General features: G+C 40.0%; 1 protein-coding gene across 6 annotated transcripts in view; it reads right to left on the bottom strand.

The window, feature by feature from the left end:
* The window catches only part of myo6a (myosin VIa), a 261,840-nt gene that overhangs the window by 179,552 nt on the left and 65,043 nt on the right, over positions 1-17,245 (bottom strand). The window contains exon 1 of one of the 6 annotated variants that reach the window (XM_078556766.1): positions 5,080-5,103. The exons of 4 other annotated variants lie outside the window; for them this stretch is intronic. The gene's annotated coding sequence lies outside the window, so the exon portion shown is untranslated. Of the gene's footprint in view, positions 1-5,018; positions 5,039-5,079; positions 5,104-17,245 lie in introns of those variants that run through there. One more of the 6 variants, XM_078556764.1, reaches the window with a different exon arrangement.

Raw genomic sequence — 17,245 nt, 5'->3', positions numbered from 1 at the left:
TTCCTTCAAAAACGTATCGCTTCACACTTCTCTGCATTAAATTTCATCTGCTACTTGTCCTGCCATTCCACAAGCCTGTCTATGTCCTATAAGTCTATCATTATCCTCACATTTCACAATACTTCCAAGTTTTGTGTCATCTGCAAATTTTGAAATCAAGTCCTGAACACCCAAGTCTAGGTCATTAAAACCGACCTGATGCCAACCCCTCAGGAATATCACCAGATGCCTTTCTCCAGTCTGAAAAACAACCATTCACAACTGCTCTGTTTCCTTTGTCAACTTAGTACCTAAACTGCCATTGTTCCTTTTATTCCATGGGCTTTAATTTTGTTGATGAGCCTGATATGTAGCACTTGAATAAACAACTTTTGGAAGTCCATGCACATCACATTGACGTTACTCTCATCAACCCTCTGTTACCTAGCAAAGAAATTCAATCAAGTTAGGCATGATTTACCTTTAACAAATCCATGCTGGTTTTCTTTAATTAATCCACATTGGTCCAGGTGACTATTAATTTTGTCCTGGATTATTGTTTCTAAAAGTTTACCCACCACCAAGGTTAAATTGACCAGTCTGTAGTTGCTGGCTTATCCTTGCACATGGTTTTTGAAGAAGAATTTTTATATTTGCAATTCTCCAGTCGTCTGGCACCATTCTTGTACCTGAAGGTTATGAAAGATGAAAGATTATGGCCAGCACCTCTGCAGTTTCCACCCTTAATTCCCTCTGTATTTTCAGATGCATCTGATCCAAACCTGGTAGCTTATCAACTTTAAGTACAGCCAACCTTTCTAGTATCTTCTCTTTATCAATTATAGTTCATCCAGTGTTCCTCTTTCACTATGATTTGGGCAACATTACATCCTTGGCAAGCTAGTCATAAAATAAACAAGTGAATCTCTTTCTAAGAATGAGTAATTGTGGACACATGGCAGTACTGAAACACAACAACATTTTGCTCTCCCATCCCTCATGAAAAGACAATGCATCTTTAAAGGTTTCTACATAAACAAAACATAGGGGCATCATCACTGCATGAAAAACAAAAATGGCCAACACCATTAGTACTGAATTCAACAAGCTTTCACAAAACCAAAGAATAAAAATGCCATGCAATTCTTTGGATTTCACTCCCACCTTGCCAACCAAGACAGTGCACCTTCCAATGTTTCAACCACAAACCTTAACATGCCTTTCGCTTTCCAGATTCTGACTGGCTGCCTGTGCAACTCCAATAGTTTATTTTTTTTTTGGAATTTCATCCCTCAGGAGTTTTTGTTGTTGCTCTCTCTCCGTCAGAGTAACTGTTTAGGATTTATTATGCCTCCAAAATCAGATAATGAATGTGAATTGGTGTAGTTTCTTTACAGCTCTATTTGAGTATAGGCTTTAATAATCAAAATTTTTATTTAAAAACTGAGAATTTTTTTGTATACATTAAAATCTTATAGGAGTTGATTTACTATTGAAGAAATGATTAATTATATAATGAGAAAAGGAACACTTGCATTTATATAGCATTTTTCACAACCACTGGACATCTCAAAACATTTTACAGCCAATGAAGTGCTTTTAAAGGGTAGTCACTGCTTTAAATGTAGAAAATGGGCATCCAATATACATACCATCAAAAGCAATGTGATAATGGCCACATAATCTGTTTGCGATATTGATTGAGGGATAACTAGTACCCAGGACATGGGGGATAATTTCCCTACTCTTCTTCAAAATAATGCCATGGGATCCTTTACATCCATCCGAGCAGGCATAAAGGGGCCTCGGTTTAACATCTCACTCAAAAGATGGCACCTCCGACAGTGCAGTACCCCTCTCAGTACTGCATTGGAGTATCAGCCTTGATTTTCATGTTCAAGTCCTGGAGTCGAACTTGAACCTGAAATCTTGTAACTCAAGAGGCGAGAACGTTACCAAATGAGCCTCAGCCGACAAACATTTTAATACAGTTTAGTGTATTATTTAGTCAGTATTACAACCTTTAGCATCAACATGCACCTTAACAACACATTATTGATCTTACAATTTATGATGGATATAAACATTACAATGATGAGACAATCAAACCAGACTGAAACTACAGAGCTCCAAACCTTGAGACCATTATCAGGCACAAACATTCTGACAGTCATCAGTAACCAAGCTCACAGTCAGCACTGTACTAGTTGCTTAACCAAAGCTGTGTGTCCTGTGATGGAAAAATGAATGATTTATAAGAGGATCTCTCTAAAGTTTGTAGTATCCACTGGTAAGAATTGTACTGAGAACACTCCTTTATGTACAGCGCTAGGAATATAACATATTTGCCCAGATTTAAACCTGTTCAAGTGCAAGGTAAAAATCAAAACATTCCCACAATTGAGAGAAGTCAGGGCAAGTAAAGAGAGCATAAGTTAGCTAAAGATATTTGTACAGAGATTACAAAAAACTACATGACACAACGTAAGCTGATTCAAAGTGAGCGTAAGCCACAGCTCACTTCAGGCAATGCCACTCAATTTACAGAAAATGCTCCTTTACCCAAGGTTGATTCAAGTTTCTGTTACAGTACTATCATTTTAATGATAAAGTTACTCCATGACACCACTACATGGTGAAGGGACTCATCAGGACACAATCTAGTGTTGTAATTGTTGCTGGCCCCAAAACTTCCTTGCTCAAAGTGAGCTGGTTGACAGGCTGAAATCAAAAAGCCACCAATTAGGGAAATGGTACGATTAAAAAGAGTAAAAAGTTGGAGAAAAATTAGAAGCTTAAAACAGAATAATGCTGGTTAAAAATACAGACAATAATAAAACAAATCACAAGGGTCTGGGAAAATGACCAGGGAAGATGTCATTTGTTCAATGATACCAGTCTGGCTCAGTTAGCATTAGCTCTTTTCCAACTGAGAAGACATTTTGTTTACGGAAACAGAATTAGATTTAATTACCATGGGGTCAATTTGTTAAAGGAACCAAGCGCATTTTCTTTTGCAAGTGCAAGAAAGCCAAGAAAAGATGCATCTGTTATTGAGACATTAACATGCAATACAAAACTGCAGAACGTTGTCAATCCAGCCCTGCTGCTTCATTTTTAAAACAAACAAGCCCTTCAAAGGATTAAAGAAACAAAAGATAGATTGAGAGTCTCACAGTTTCTTTTATACAGGAGTGGCAGTGATGAAAAGCACAACATCCTTTTTATTCTTTAATGGAATGTGGGTTGTCATGAAGCTATTAATGTATGTATTATTGGAAAACATTTTTCTTTTAAAGTAGAGGTTCAGTCTGTGGGTGTGTCTTAATTGGATTAAAGCCAGCTAGCCTGGGTGCTTTGACGTGTACTACTTTTGATATGTAAGAGAGGTAGCGTGCATCTGCATTTTTTAAATAGAGCATTCAAGAAGTGGGGTGAAAACTACCACCTAGCTAGCAGATACCAAGCAATATCTTTATATTACTAATGGTTTTATTGTAAAAGGTGGAGTTCAAGGAGGCTGGTGATGCAATGAGAATTTACATTCAATGAGCATGCTAGGTATAACTTCAGCAGTTTTGTGTTTGCAGGGCAGGGGCAATGTAAAATCAAATCATGTAAGCCTACCGCTGTGTTTGCAAGGAACCAAAGTGAAAGGAACCTCATTTTGAATTTGTAAGGTGAAAATGCTATGCTTGGTGTCTGGTTAAGTGCTGCCTTAACGGAGATTAGTTTGAGAATTTGTTAGAAGTTATGATAGTAGGAGTTTGTAGCTATGTATGTATGTTTAATGTGTTGTAACTTACTAAAATGTTTCATTTAGTTTCATATAAAACCGCTCAAGAACTGGCGGTCTGATTCCTGAATTTAGAGTTGCATCTCAAACATAGCACTTAAAATTATAGGTTATTACAGTTGTTTAAAGTTTCCCTTTGGGATTTTTAAATAACTCAGCTGTACCGATTACATCGGTCATAACATGGGTACAGCTGGTAAGGTCAGCATTTATTACCCATCCTCAACTGTCCACGAAAGATCTGACATTAAGTCTGTTATGATACATATTTTCCTGTTCGAGCCTACAATGTGTTGTAATAATGTATAATAGAGTATTCTTTAAAAGAGATATCTAATTATTCACACCTACCTGTGCCTTCCACAAAGCCCTTTAAATGTTTCCTTTCAAAAAATATACAGCCAATTCTCTTTTGAAAGTTACTACTGAATCTGCTCCCACCAGCTTTTCAGGCAGACATTCCTGATCATAACTCAATAAGTACAAAAATTTCTCATGTCACCCCCTCCAATTCTTTTGCCAACTAGATTTGGGGTCTCTGGCTACTGACTTCCTGCAAGACAAAACATTTTATCCCTATCTACTGTGTCAAAAACACTTACAATGTTAACCACCTGATATAAAATGAGTTGCTCCTACATGGCTGAATACCAATGGAAATCCATAAACACCCACAATCCTGGACCCTCAAAGTTGAAATCAGTCAATAACTTATTTCTACAATATTAAGCCATTTGTACATATTCAACACCCTTACATCACTTGCAAACCTGAACAAATTAAATCCTTGGCCCTGTACATCATAAAACAAAATCCTTAAACAAAATAATATTTTGGAAACAGGTTATTTGTCCAAAAAAAATTAAGGCTTGCAGTTCAGCTGCAGAACTCAATCAGATAGTGTCACACCCAAAATCTTAACTTTTGCCCTTCAGCTACTGACTGGCCAACTCTCAATTGCTGGCTTTTATCCCAGGTTTCAAGCAGTTACAGCTTTTCTTTGTACTTTTGAGGCCTTGCATTATTATTTTTCTTAAAGTTGAAAAAGGCCATTTATCTAACAATCTGGGTGTAGCCGTGTGTGAGCACATCGTCTGTTCACTCCTGGAATCTGGATTAAAATGCAATGGAGATACAGCATATTTAAGTATTTTCTTCCTCTCTCTCTCTGAAAAGGCTGTAGAATTTCCACATACAGTCAGCCGGCTTCAATCCAGTTCCCAGAGATTGTAAGTTTACCAACCTACTGCTAAACCTGAAGCCATTCAAAAAAGGGAATCGTTCAGGTAGTCAAGAGAACAAACCTCTGCGCAAGTTGTAGTGCTTCCTGGTTATGGGTGGTTATGGGAAAAATGTTCCACACCCTTTGAAAACCACACAGCAATTAGTGACGGCTCAGATTTCAGGCCAGCCATCCCACTACATCACTCAAAGGTCTTCTCTCAGTCTTGCTTTGACAAGTTCACTGTCATACTGAGGATTTTGGCTAACACACTTCACACACTTTTATCAAGTCGCCACTGTGGACACTACAGTGAGAATTGAGAGTGGTTTGAGGACTTAAGAGTTTCCACAATACAAACAGCCATATTAGTAGTTGTAAGGCACAAGAAATTCAGCATCATTTTTAAATCTCACCTACCTGAGATAAGCAATTTGAATAGCAAACAGTTTGTTCAATTGGCTCTAGACTCAACATTGTTAATTACTCAGGGTTTATACCCCTAAGCTTCCAGGAATATTTGCCAAGCGTCTAAAGCTATTAGCTCAAGACAGAAGGACTATTTTAATTTACTTGCACGATTTTAGAAAGTGGGACTCAATTACATTTGCGTACATTTAAAAATGTTGATTTAAATTCAATTTACTACTCTGCTTGTCAACCATAAACTGGTCCAGCTCTTACCCAATCGCTCTACATTACCAAGGTTAGTAAAGAATAAAATAAAGAATAATCAACATAAAAATGATAGATTAATCAGAATTCCAATCTATAAAAAAGTGTAAAACATAGCCATATATCTTACATTGTGCACCATTTGGAGGGCCTAAACAAGTCCATGAGGCGTTTGAACAAGTGTGCATGTGATCATGCAAAAGAGGGGTAAAGTAATGTATCTACCTATGTAGGGAGGAGTTATAAATGTGGATTTTCAATTTGTTTTATTCTTCAATAAACCCCAAGCAGGTGTTAACTTTAGCACAATTTCCCCCAGTATTCCAAGATATTTTGAGTAGCAAGTATTTTTATTCCACTATTTAAATTACATGGCATCATTGGGTGGAGTTTTAGAACTGTACTAAAAAGGTATGCAAAAAATAATGTAGACTTCTTCAGCTAAACAGTATATGTTGTAGGACTGTTAAGGTATGAGTATATACATTTAAAAAAAACCAGCAGCAAACACCTAAGCCTGTTTCAATGACCCATTTTGGTACACTCATCAATCTGTGTGTTTACCGATTCAAAAGGTAACCTCAGGTGAGAAGGGAATCCAGATTTCAATTAAGCCCAAACCAACAGGATCTAAATCATCTCTGTCAACAGAGAGAGTTATTTGTGAAAGGCCTTGGGCAGGCTCAATCTAAATCCCAGTGGGCAAAAGATCGTAGTCAAACATTACTCTCAATTCAACACAAATTGACAGTTTCACTTATTCAGAGTATTAAGAAAAGCTGACGTGGGGCATGGGGGTAAAATTCATGTTTGCAGAGTCTGGCATGCCTTCATTTAAATATTAGAATAAAGAAACATTAATAAAAGAGTTGGATATAATTTACTCTGCATTTGACCAAATGGAACAAAAGGAAGAAAAAACTGTCCAGTCCCTACCACTGATGTCCCTTACCTTAAGCTGCAAAAAAAATTTAAAAGATTCAGTACAAACAGTTATCACATTATAGATGAAAAGAACAGGAAGTTTTAAAATCTTAATTCAATTGTTTTGTCAGACTTGGCTCAGGTGTAGCATTCTTGTCTAAATCAGATCAAGTCACATTCCAGAAACTTAAATATGTAATCTTAGTAGTCACTTCAGTGAAGTACTGAGGGCGTGCTACACAACTGGAAGTGCCAATTTTAATATATAGATAAGAGTTTCAGCAGTTGTTACAAGGGCAGGCAATATTATAGTGGTGGGAGCAGACAGTCTTTGAAATGTATATGGAATTGGGAGCTCAACCAGAGGTCAAACAGGATATTGAGGTTACATATAGACTGGTTGAATCTGAGAGAGGCCAAAATAGTGCTTGAGACAGGGACCAAGGCAATGACTCACTCTTTAAAATGGTTAACTGGGGGAAGTGGCAGCTCATCCAAGATAAGCAGGCTGACTGCACAGAAGCAGTGGAGGGGTTGAGCTGGCAGTCAATGTGAAGCTGACTTCATGGCTGTAGATGATGTAGCCAAGAGACAGAATGTAGCTAAGGAACAGGTGGTGGCCAAGGATAGATCCTTACAAGACTCCAGAGAGAATGGTGCGAGGGCTGGGATGGAAGAGAAACCATTGATGGTGATGATCTGGTAATACTTTGAGTTGATAAGTGGAACTAAACAAGGGCAATCCCATCAAGTTGGACAATGAAGAAGGATGGTGTGTGATTGGCCAAATCAAAGGCTGCAGAAAGGTCAAGATGGAATGAAAACAAAAATGCAAATTATTTGCCAATTTATTTTCTAAAAAGCAACATAAAGGGAACTCAAAAGTACCACAAAAACTTTAGCATGCTGAAACATTTGAAGACCCTGGAAAGGAACACTATAAAGAAAAAATTGATACCAAGCCACAGAAGGCAATATTAGTGCAGACAGCCATAAGCCTGGACAAAATCAGATTTTAAGGAGCTTTTTAAAGTAGAAAAGAGAGGCAGAGCCATCTAGGGAGGGTAGTCCCAGGGTATGGACTTAGGCAGCTAAAGGCATGGCCACCAGCTGTGGAGCAATTAAAATTGGGAACCCTCAAGTAGCAGAATCAGTTGAGTGCAGATATCTCAATGGTTGTGGAGCTGGAGGAGATTAAAGTGCTGGTGAGGGGCGTGCCCATGGAAGAATTCTAAAAATTAGAATTTTAAAATCAAGGCGATGCTTGACCGGGAGCCAACATAGGTCAATGAAACTTGGTCCATGCAAGGACAAGGGTAGCAGAGCTTTGTATGAATGTGGGGGCTGGCCAGGAGTGTGATAGAATAGTCAAGTCTAAAGGTATCAAATGCATGGATGACGATTTCAGAAAATGAGTTGAGGCAATGTAATGGAAGTGGTCTTAGTGATGGCACGTCTATGTGGCCAAATGCTCACCTCAGGGTCAAATATGACATCCAAATTGCGAACACTCTGGTTCAGCCTCCGATATTCAGCAGGGAGAAAAACAGCATCAGTAGCTAGGGAATGGAGTTTGGAGCAGGAACAGAAGGCAATGACTCAAGTCTTCCCAATGTTTAACTGGAGGAAATTTCCGCTCATCCTGTATTGGGTGTCAGATAAGCAGTCTGATAATTTAGCAACAGTAGAGGAGTGAGAGAGGTGGTGCTGAGGTAGAGCTGGGTGTCATCAGTGCACATATGGAAATTAATGCTTTGTTTTCAGATGATATCCCCAAAGAGCAGTGTGTAAATGAGAAATAGAAGGGGGCCAAGAATAGAACCTTTGGGAACAACAGAGGCAACAGTGTATTAGTGGGAAGGGAAGCCACTGCAAGTGATACTTTGGTTATGAAAGTTAAGAATTGAAGCAGGCAAATGGAGTCCAAGCCAGCTGGACAACAGTGGGGGAGGATGGCGTATTCAACTGTGTCAAAGGCTTCTGATTGAGAAAACAAAGGATGGTTTACCTTCACAGAAGTCACAAAGGAACTCATTTATAACTTTAATGAGACTCATTAGTCCTGTGGTGGGGTGGAAACTGGATTGGAGAGATTCAAACAAGAATATATTTTGGTGAGAACTTTGCATTATTTGAACCAGAAAATGAAAAATTCACAGCAAACAAAAGCAAGGCTTGCATCCTTGATCCTGATACACAGGCTGAAACTCTGCCAGACGTCCCCTGAGCAATTAGATACTCTCTGCCACTCCTTCATTACCAGATTCATCAAACACTAATTTTTGAACTCCAACCTTTGAGAATTGACCTTTACCTGCCAAAGCATTCTCTATCTTTATATAGTTACAGAATTACTTTTTATATCCTGTAAAATTAAGCTATTTAAATGGAGGTCACTGTGACTTCATTGTTACTATAATAGCAGTCAAAGTGATATATGGTCAATTCAAAGATGATTCAAGGAGTTTATTTATAATTGAATAAATTGTTTCATTTCAAACTGTAATATACCAGGCATTCTCAGTTTAAAAGTATAGTTATGCACCACTGTGTTTTAGTAAATGTCCAGTGACAGAAATTGGCATTAATCAGCATACAGGTGTAACATCCTGTAGGCAACTTAATACATATTCATTTTTTTAGCAAGGGACATGGGGATAGTGAAAGGGTTGCGCTCATCCAGGTGCAATGCTACTTTGGGAGAAAGAAAAATTTTCCATTTGACACTTCGAATTAAAGCATTAAGTACTCTCAGGGCACCATTAGCGTGCATTTAATCAAGAGTGAAACTCTCTCCCCTCTGCTAATCCTCTTTAAAAGATGGAGGAACTTGTACTTGTATAATATCTTATCAAGTCCTCAAAGAGACCCCAAAGCTCTTTGGGCCTAATAAATTATGTTTGAAGTGCAATCATTGTTGTTATGTTAAGCAAAGACAGCAGCCATTTTGCACACATCAGGGTCACTCCAATGAGGTAAATTACCTGTTTTGGCTATGTTGTTTGAGGGAATGATGTTGGTCAGGACATTGGGAGAATTCCCGGCTCTTCTTCAAATAGTGCCACAGGATATTTTACAGTCAAGCACTACCTCTGTTAAACCTCTAATCTGAAAGATGGAACCTTCAATAACATAACACTCAGTAATGCACTTGAAATAGCAGCTGAGGTTCTGTCTATTGCTGGAAGCAAGTGCATTACCTACTGAGCCAAACTGTCACTTAGACCAAGATCAATCCCAATTGCAACAGTCTGTCTTTTCCATTTCCCATTCTCTCTACGGTATTGTAAATTTGGTGCCAGTTATCTGCAGTTAAAACAAAGATAGAATAAAGAAAGGAGCATGTTTCCTTCACAATTATATTTTAAATGAGTTTAAAGGATAGGTCTGTGCTCCCTCCACTGACCTTATCATTCATTCAATTCAGATAAAGCAAGAGATGCAACAGTGGTACAGTTATGCCTGCCTCAGAGCCACTTACAGTACTTGGAAATAAGCAGGAGGAACATACAACTGCAGCTGTTCACGTTATACAGATCAAAAAGCAAGGAGGCCTTACACCTGACACTGCTGTGTCATGTTTCCAATGTAAACATGACTTAGAATGATTATATGAAAAAAAATAATTTTTTTAAGTTTGCTTTCAAAGTAGCCAGCAACAGAATGACCCTTACCGACAGTCAACAGTGCAATTCCTTGAGACATCTGCAAACTTAGAACCATAGAAAACTTACAGCACAGAAGGAGGCCATTTGGCCCATCTTGTCCATGCCAGCCCAAGGAAACCCAGGTGCCCTTTCTAATCCCACCTTCCTGCACCCGGCCCATAGCCCTGCAGCTTACAGCACTTAAGGTGCAGATCCAGGTACTTTTTAAAAGAGTTTAGAGTTTCTGCCTCTACCACCAACTTGGCAGCGAATTCCAGACACCCACTTCCCTCTGTGTAAAAAAGTTCTTCCTCATGTTCCCCTTACACCTTCTGCCACTTATCTTGAATCTATGTCCCCTGGTTCTAGAATTCTCCACCAAGGGAAACAATTTTATCCTGTCCACTCTATCTATTCCCCTCATAATTTTGTATACCTCAATCAAGTCACCTTTCAGCCTTCTTTGTTCTAAGGAAAATAACCCCAACCTATAAAATCTCTCCTCGTAGCTACACTTTTCTAACCCTGGCAACAGTCTTGTAAACCTCCTGTGCATTCTCTCCAGAGCTATTACGTCCTTCCTGTAATGTGGTGACCAGAACTGCACACAATACACCAGTGTTTTATACAATTCCAACATTATATCCTTACTTTTATATTCTATACCTCTGCCAATGAAGGAGAGCATTCCATATGCCTTCTTTACAACCTTGTCTACTTGAACTGCTGCCTTCAGGGACCTGTGCACTTGTACGCCAAGATCTCTCACTTCATCTACCCCTCTTAGTATATTCCCATTAATTGTGTAATCCCTGTAACTGTTTGACCTCCCTAAGTGTATGACCTCACACTTCTCTATGTTAAAATCCATCTGCCACTTTACCGCCCACTCCGCCAACCCATCTATATCGTTTTGGAGATTATGGCTATCCTCTACACTATCCACTACTCGGCCAATCTTTGTGTCATCTGCAAATTTCCCAATCGTGCCCCCCACGTTCACGTCAAAATCGTTAATATATAACACAAAAAGCAAGGCTCCCAACACCGAGCCCTGTGGAACACCACTTGAGACAACTTTCCATTCGCAAGGGCATCCATCGACCATTACCCTTTGTTTCCTGTTACAAAGCCAACCTTATATCCAGTTTGCCACATTACCCTGAATCCCATGGGCTTTTACTTTCCTGACCAATCTGCCATGTGGGACCTTGTCAAATGCCTTGCTAAAATCCATGTACACAGCATCCACTGCACTACCTTCATCAACCCTTCTTGTCACTTCCTCAAAGAATTCAATCAAATTTGTGAGGCAAGACCTTCCTTTAACAAATCCATGCTGACTATCCCTGACTAGTCCATACCTTTCCACATGACAGTTAATCCTATCTCTCAGGATAGATTCTACTAATTTGCTCACCACCGATGTAAGACTAACTGGCCTATAATTGTTTGGCATTTTCTTTAATCCCTTTTTAAACAATGGAACTACATTTGCATTTCTCCAGTCCTCCGGTACCTCCCCTGTATCTAGTGAAGATTGGAAAATCATCCTCAGAGCATCTGCTATCTCCTCCCTGAATTCCTTCAGCAGCCTCGGAAACAATCCATCTGGCCCTGGTGACTTGTCAACTTTCAAGGATTTCAGCCCTTCGAGCACTTCCTCCCTATTTATGACTATCCCGTCCAATATCTCGCAGTGTTCCTCCTGGACTACTATATCTACATCCTCCCTTTCCTTTGTAAACACGGAGACAAAATATTCATTCAAAACCCTTCCAACAGCCTCCGCACAAAAGTTTCCATCTTCATCTCTGATAGGTCCCACTTTTTCCTTAACTAACCTTATAGCATTAATGTATTGGTGAAACATTAGTATTGTTAGGTAAAGTGGCAGTTGAATTTTAACATAGAGAAGTGTGAGGTCATACATTTAGGGAGGTCAAACAGTTACAGGGATTACACAATAAATGGGAATATACTAAGAGGGGTAGATGAAGTGGGTAGTATTGGTAAAACTTTGGGTTATCTTTAACTTTACTTGCTAAGCTTTTTTCATGCCCTCGCTTTGATTTCCTTATTTCCTTTTTTACTTCGTCCCTGCACTTCCTATATTCGTCTAGGCTATCTGCAGTGCTTAGTTCTTTGTGTCCATCGTACGCTTTCTTTTTCTGTTTGATCTTCCCCTGTATTCCACTGGACAACCAGGGAGGTCTAGATTTGGCAGTACCACTCTTATTTTTGTAGGGGATATGTCTACTTTGTACAATTAGGATCTCGCTTTTTAGTGCTTCCCACTGGTTTTCCACTGTTTTATCCTCCAGCAGTGCTGTCCAGTCCACCTCAGCCAAGTCCTTTCTCATTTCTGCAAAATTTGCCTTCTCCCAGTTCAAGACTTTTACTCCTGCCTTATCTCTGTCCTTTTCCATGGTAATGCTAAATCTAACTGAATTGTGATCACTGTCCCCAATATGGTCGCCAACTGTCACTTCACCCACTTGCCCTTCTCCGTTCCCCAAGACTAGGTCTAGAATTGCATCGCCTCTCGTTGGGTTTGTCACTAATTGGTTGAAAAAATTTTCCTGGACACATTGCATGAATTTTTCTCCCTCAATGCCCCTTATATTGTTTGAATCCCAGTTGATATTAGGATAGTTGAAGTCTCCTACTATTATTGACCTCTTGTTCTTACAAGCAGAAATTTGCCTACATATTTGTTCTTCTATCTCCCTTTCACTATTAGGGGGTCTGTAGTATACTCCCAGTAGTGTGACTGCCCCTTTTTTATTTCTAAGCTCAATCGTTTGTTGACCCATTTAGTATATCATCCCTTCTCACAACTGGAATTGATTCTTTAACAATTAGTGCTACACCCCCTCCTTTTTTATCTCCTACCCTATCGTGTCTGAAGACTCTATAACCAGGGATATTTAGCTGCCAGTTTTGTCCCTCCTTTAGCCAGGTCTCCGTTATAGCAATACCATCCTGCTGCCAGGTGTCTACCTGTGCCCTTAACTCATCTACCTTGTTTGTAATACTCCTTGCATTGAAGTATAAACAGTTTAACCCCGTCAATTTCCCTTGCTGGACACTTCTTAAACGTTGCTTCTCCTGTAACTCCATGTCTATCACAACGTCCATAGCTTATGTTCTACCTCCATTTTTCTGATCTGAATCTGACCTATCTGATCCTACTCCTGGGATCCCATCCCCCCGCCACACTAGTTTAAATATTCCCCAACAGAACTAGCAAAAGCCCCTGCAAGGACACTGGTCCCAGCTCTGCCTGGGTGCAGCCCGTCCGGTTTGTATAGTCCCACCTTCCCCAGAACTGATCCCAGTGCCTCAAGAATCTGAATCCCTCCCGGCTACACCATCTCTCCAGCCACGTGTTCATTTGGTCTATCCTCTTATTCCTGCTCTCGCTAGCACGTGGAACTGGGAGTAATCCTGAGATTACTACATTTGAGGTCCTGCATTTTAGTTTATCTCCTAACTTCCTGTACTGAGCTTGCAGGTCCTCATCCCTTAATTTATATTTCATAGAAATGTTTTGGATTAGAAGTTAACTATACTTGAGGAAGGATGTAGTTGCATTGGAGGCGGTTCAGAGGAGGTTCACTAGATTGATTCCAGAGATGCAGGGCTTGTCTAATGAGGAGACATTGAGCAGTTTAGGCCTATACTCGCTAGAGTTTAGAATGGTGAGAGATCATCTAATTGAGGTATATAAGACGCTAAAGGGGATAGACAAAGTAGACGTGGAGTGGATGTTTCCCCTTGTGGGGCTTTCTAGAACGAGGGGCCATAGTTTTAGGCTAAGGGGTGGTAGCTTTAAATCAGTGCTGAGGAGGAATTACTTTTCTCAAAGGGTCATGAATCTGTGGAATTCACTACCTCAGAGTGCAGTGGATGCCGGGACGCTGAATAAATTTGAGGAGATAGACAGATTTTTAATTAGTAACGGGTTGAAAGGTTATGGGGAGAGAGTAAGAAATTGGAGTTGAGGCCGAAATGAGATCAGCCATGATCGTATTGAATTGGGGGGCAGGCTCGAGGGGCTGAATTGCCTGTTCCTGCTCCGAGTTCTTATGTTCTTATACTTGAGCATTGCATTATTAAAAAGCTCATTTCAGGGTGCATATTGACTACTGAAACTGGAATTCTAAAATTATGTATTAAAATAACAATGATGGAAAAGTTATTAAATCAATGATTTTGATCAATAAATATAAACCACAAGTCTGTCTTTTTACACAAGACTCTTGTATACAGAAGCTATAAAGATGCGGCCAGAAGCAGCTATTTCATTTCTCTATCATTTACTTGGTACAACAGTTAAATACTGATGAAGTATGAGTGAAAAAAAATTCTCCCAGCTCTAGATCAGTTGTTTTCAAACTTTTCCCTTTAGAAATCAACAGGAAATATTAAAACACGCACAGGGATCTGCGCAATTATTGATACAACTCCAGGGATGCTGTGTTTTATCTTCCAAAAGTTACATCAGCTAACTTTATTTGTACTTGTTACAAGGTTCCCAGGGGCAAACCTACATTTTTAATAAATGAAACATTGCTCCCTTTTCCTACTGGTTTATACAGAATATAGTGTGGATTTCCCACTGTAGACTCCTGTTATTGTAACTGGACAGAAAAGTATGCACTGACTGCCTTGGCTACACAATCTATTCAAAGAAATAATTGAACACAGAAGCAAGTTAAGACAGCAGAGTAAATAGTGATTCAATGCTTAACTTTGATTAATTTCCCACATTGCAACAATGACCATATTTCAAAAATGCCTCATTGGCTGTGAAACACTTTGAGACATCTGGTGGCTGTGAAAATTGCTGTAGAAATACAAGTTTTTCTTTCTTTCAATGTATTAAACTGTTTCAAGATAACAAACATTCCCAAGTCTTTTCTTGAGTAGCTTTTGAACAGAACTCCAGATGAAAAGCTTTAGGAAAACTGAATTCTTACAGAACCTGTAAGCCTCCAACCCATATGTACATGTCCACCGGTCCCTTAAGGTAGTGGGACAGGTAGATAAGGTGGTTAAGAAGGCATATGGGATACTTGCCTTTATTAGCCGAGGCATAGAATATAAGAGCAGGGAGGTTATGCTGGAACTGTATAAACCACTGGTTAGGCCACAGCTAGAGTACTGTGTGCAGTTCTGGAATCCCCATTATAGGAAGGATGTGATTGCACTAGAGAGTGTGCAGAGGAGATTTACCAAGATGTTGCCTGAGCTGGAGAGTTTTAGTTATGAGGAGAGATTGGATAGTCTGGGGTTATTTTCCCTGGAGCAGAGGAGATTGAGGGGGGACATAATTAAGGTGCATAAAATTATGAGACACATAGATAGGGTGGACAGGAAGGAACTTTTCCTCTTGGTGGAGGGATCAATAACTGGGGGCATAGATTTAAGATAAGGGGCAGGAGGTTTAGAGGGGATGTGAGGAAGAATTTTTTCACCCAGAAAGTGGTGGGAATTTGGAACTCTCTACCTGAAAGGGTGGTAGAGGCAGAAACCCTCATAACATTTAAGAAGTACTTGGGTGTGCACTTGCGATGCCATAGCATACAAGGCTATGGGCCTAGTGCTGGAAAATGGGATTAGAATAGTTAGGTGCTTGTTTGACTGGCACAGACTTGATAGGCCAAAGGGCATTTTTCTGTGCTGTAGACCTCTATGACTCATATACTTTTTTGTTGCTCATTTACGGGATGTGGGTATCGTTGGCTAGGCCAGCATTTATTGCCCATCCCTAATTGCCCTTGAGTGGTGGTGGTGAGCTGCCTTCTTGAACCACTGCAGTCCATGTGGGGTAGGTACACCTACAGTGCTGTTAGGGAGGGAGTTTCAGGATTTTGACCCAGTGACAGTGAAGGAATTGTGATATATTTCCAAGTTAGGATGGTGGGTGGCTTGGAGGGGAGCTTCCTGGTGGTCGTGTTCCCATGTGTCTGCTGCCCTTGTCCTTCTAGATGGTCGTGGGTTGGTGAGTTGCTGTCTAAGGAGCCTTGATGAGTTTCTGCAGTGCATCTTGTAGATGGTACACACTGCTGCCACTGTGCATCGGCAGTGAAGGGTGTGAAAGTTTGTGGGTGGGGTGCCAATCAAGTTGGCTGTCTTGCCCTGGATGGTGTCAATCTTCTTGAGTGTTGTGGGAGCTGCACTCATCCAGACAAGTGGGGAGTATTCCATCACCCTCCTGACTTGTGCCTTGTAAATGGTGGGCAGGCTTTGAGGAGTCAGGAGGTGAGTTACTCGCAGCACGATTCCTAGCCTCTGACCTGCTCTTATAGCCACTGTATTAAGATGATGAGTCCAGTTGAGCTTTTGGTCAATGGTAACCCCCAGGATGCTGATAGTGGTACAATAAGATAGGAAAACAATTTGGGACACAATCCTGCTCATAGAACTCTTCTTTAATGTTCAAGCTGACAAAATGAGCAGTAAAAATGGACCATTCACAAATAACTGTCCCATTTCAAATGACTTCCTATTGTGGCAGATCAGAGAAAAAAGGATAATTGCAGATGTAAACAACAACTCCAACAAACAAAGCCTGCCAACAAAATTTCACCCATCCCAGTGACTTAGTATTTGTCTTCACTTGCATACTTCTTGAGATAAAAATAAAAAGGAATAAACAGAACATAGCCTACAAATTATTTATTAAACAGAAAAGCATAACGAAGATAAACATATTTGTATCAAGGCCTTACTACTAAATTATACAAAATATACAACATAGGTTAGAACCTGAAACCAGATGGATCTCCTCCTCTGGACTCAACCTGTCTGCAGCCTTTGTCATGGCTGACCATGCCATTCTCCTCCAACACCTTTCCATCATCATCCAGCTGGACGGGATTACACTCACCTGGTTTCATCATCATCTATCCAATCATAGCCAGAGAACCTCTTCCCGGTCTGACACCATCACCACTAGTGTCTCCCAAATATCCACCTTTGGCCCCCTCATTT

Source organism: Cetorhinus maximus, chromosome 14 (assembly GCF_964194155.1).
Source record: "Cetorhinus maximus chromosome 14, sCetMax3.hap1.1, whole genome shotgun sequence".
NCBI classification, from domain to species: Eukaryota; Metazoa; Chordata; class Chondrichthyes; order Lamniformes; family Cetorhinidae; genus Cetorhinus; species Cetorhinus maximus.
The sequence above is the reverse complement of the archived record's forward strand: the minus strand, read 5'-3'. Positions and strand labels throughout refer to the sequence as shown.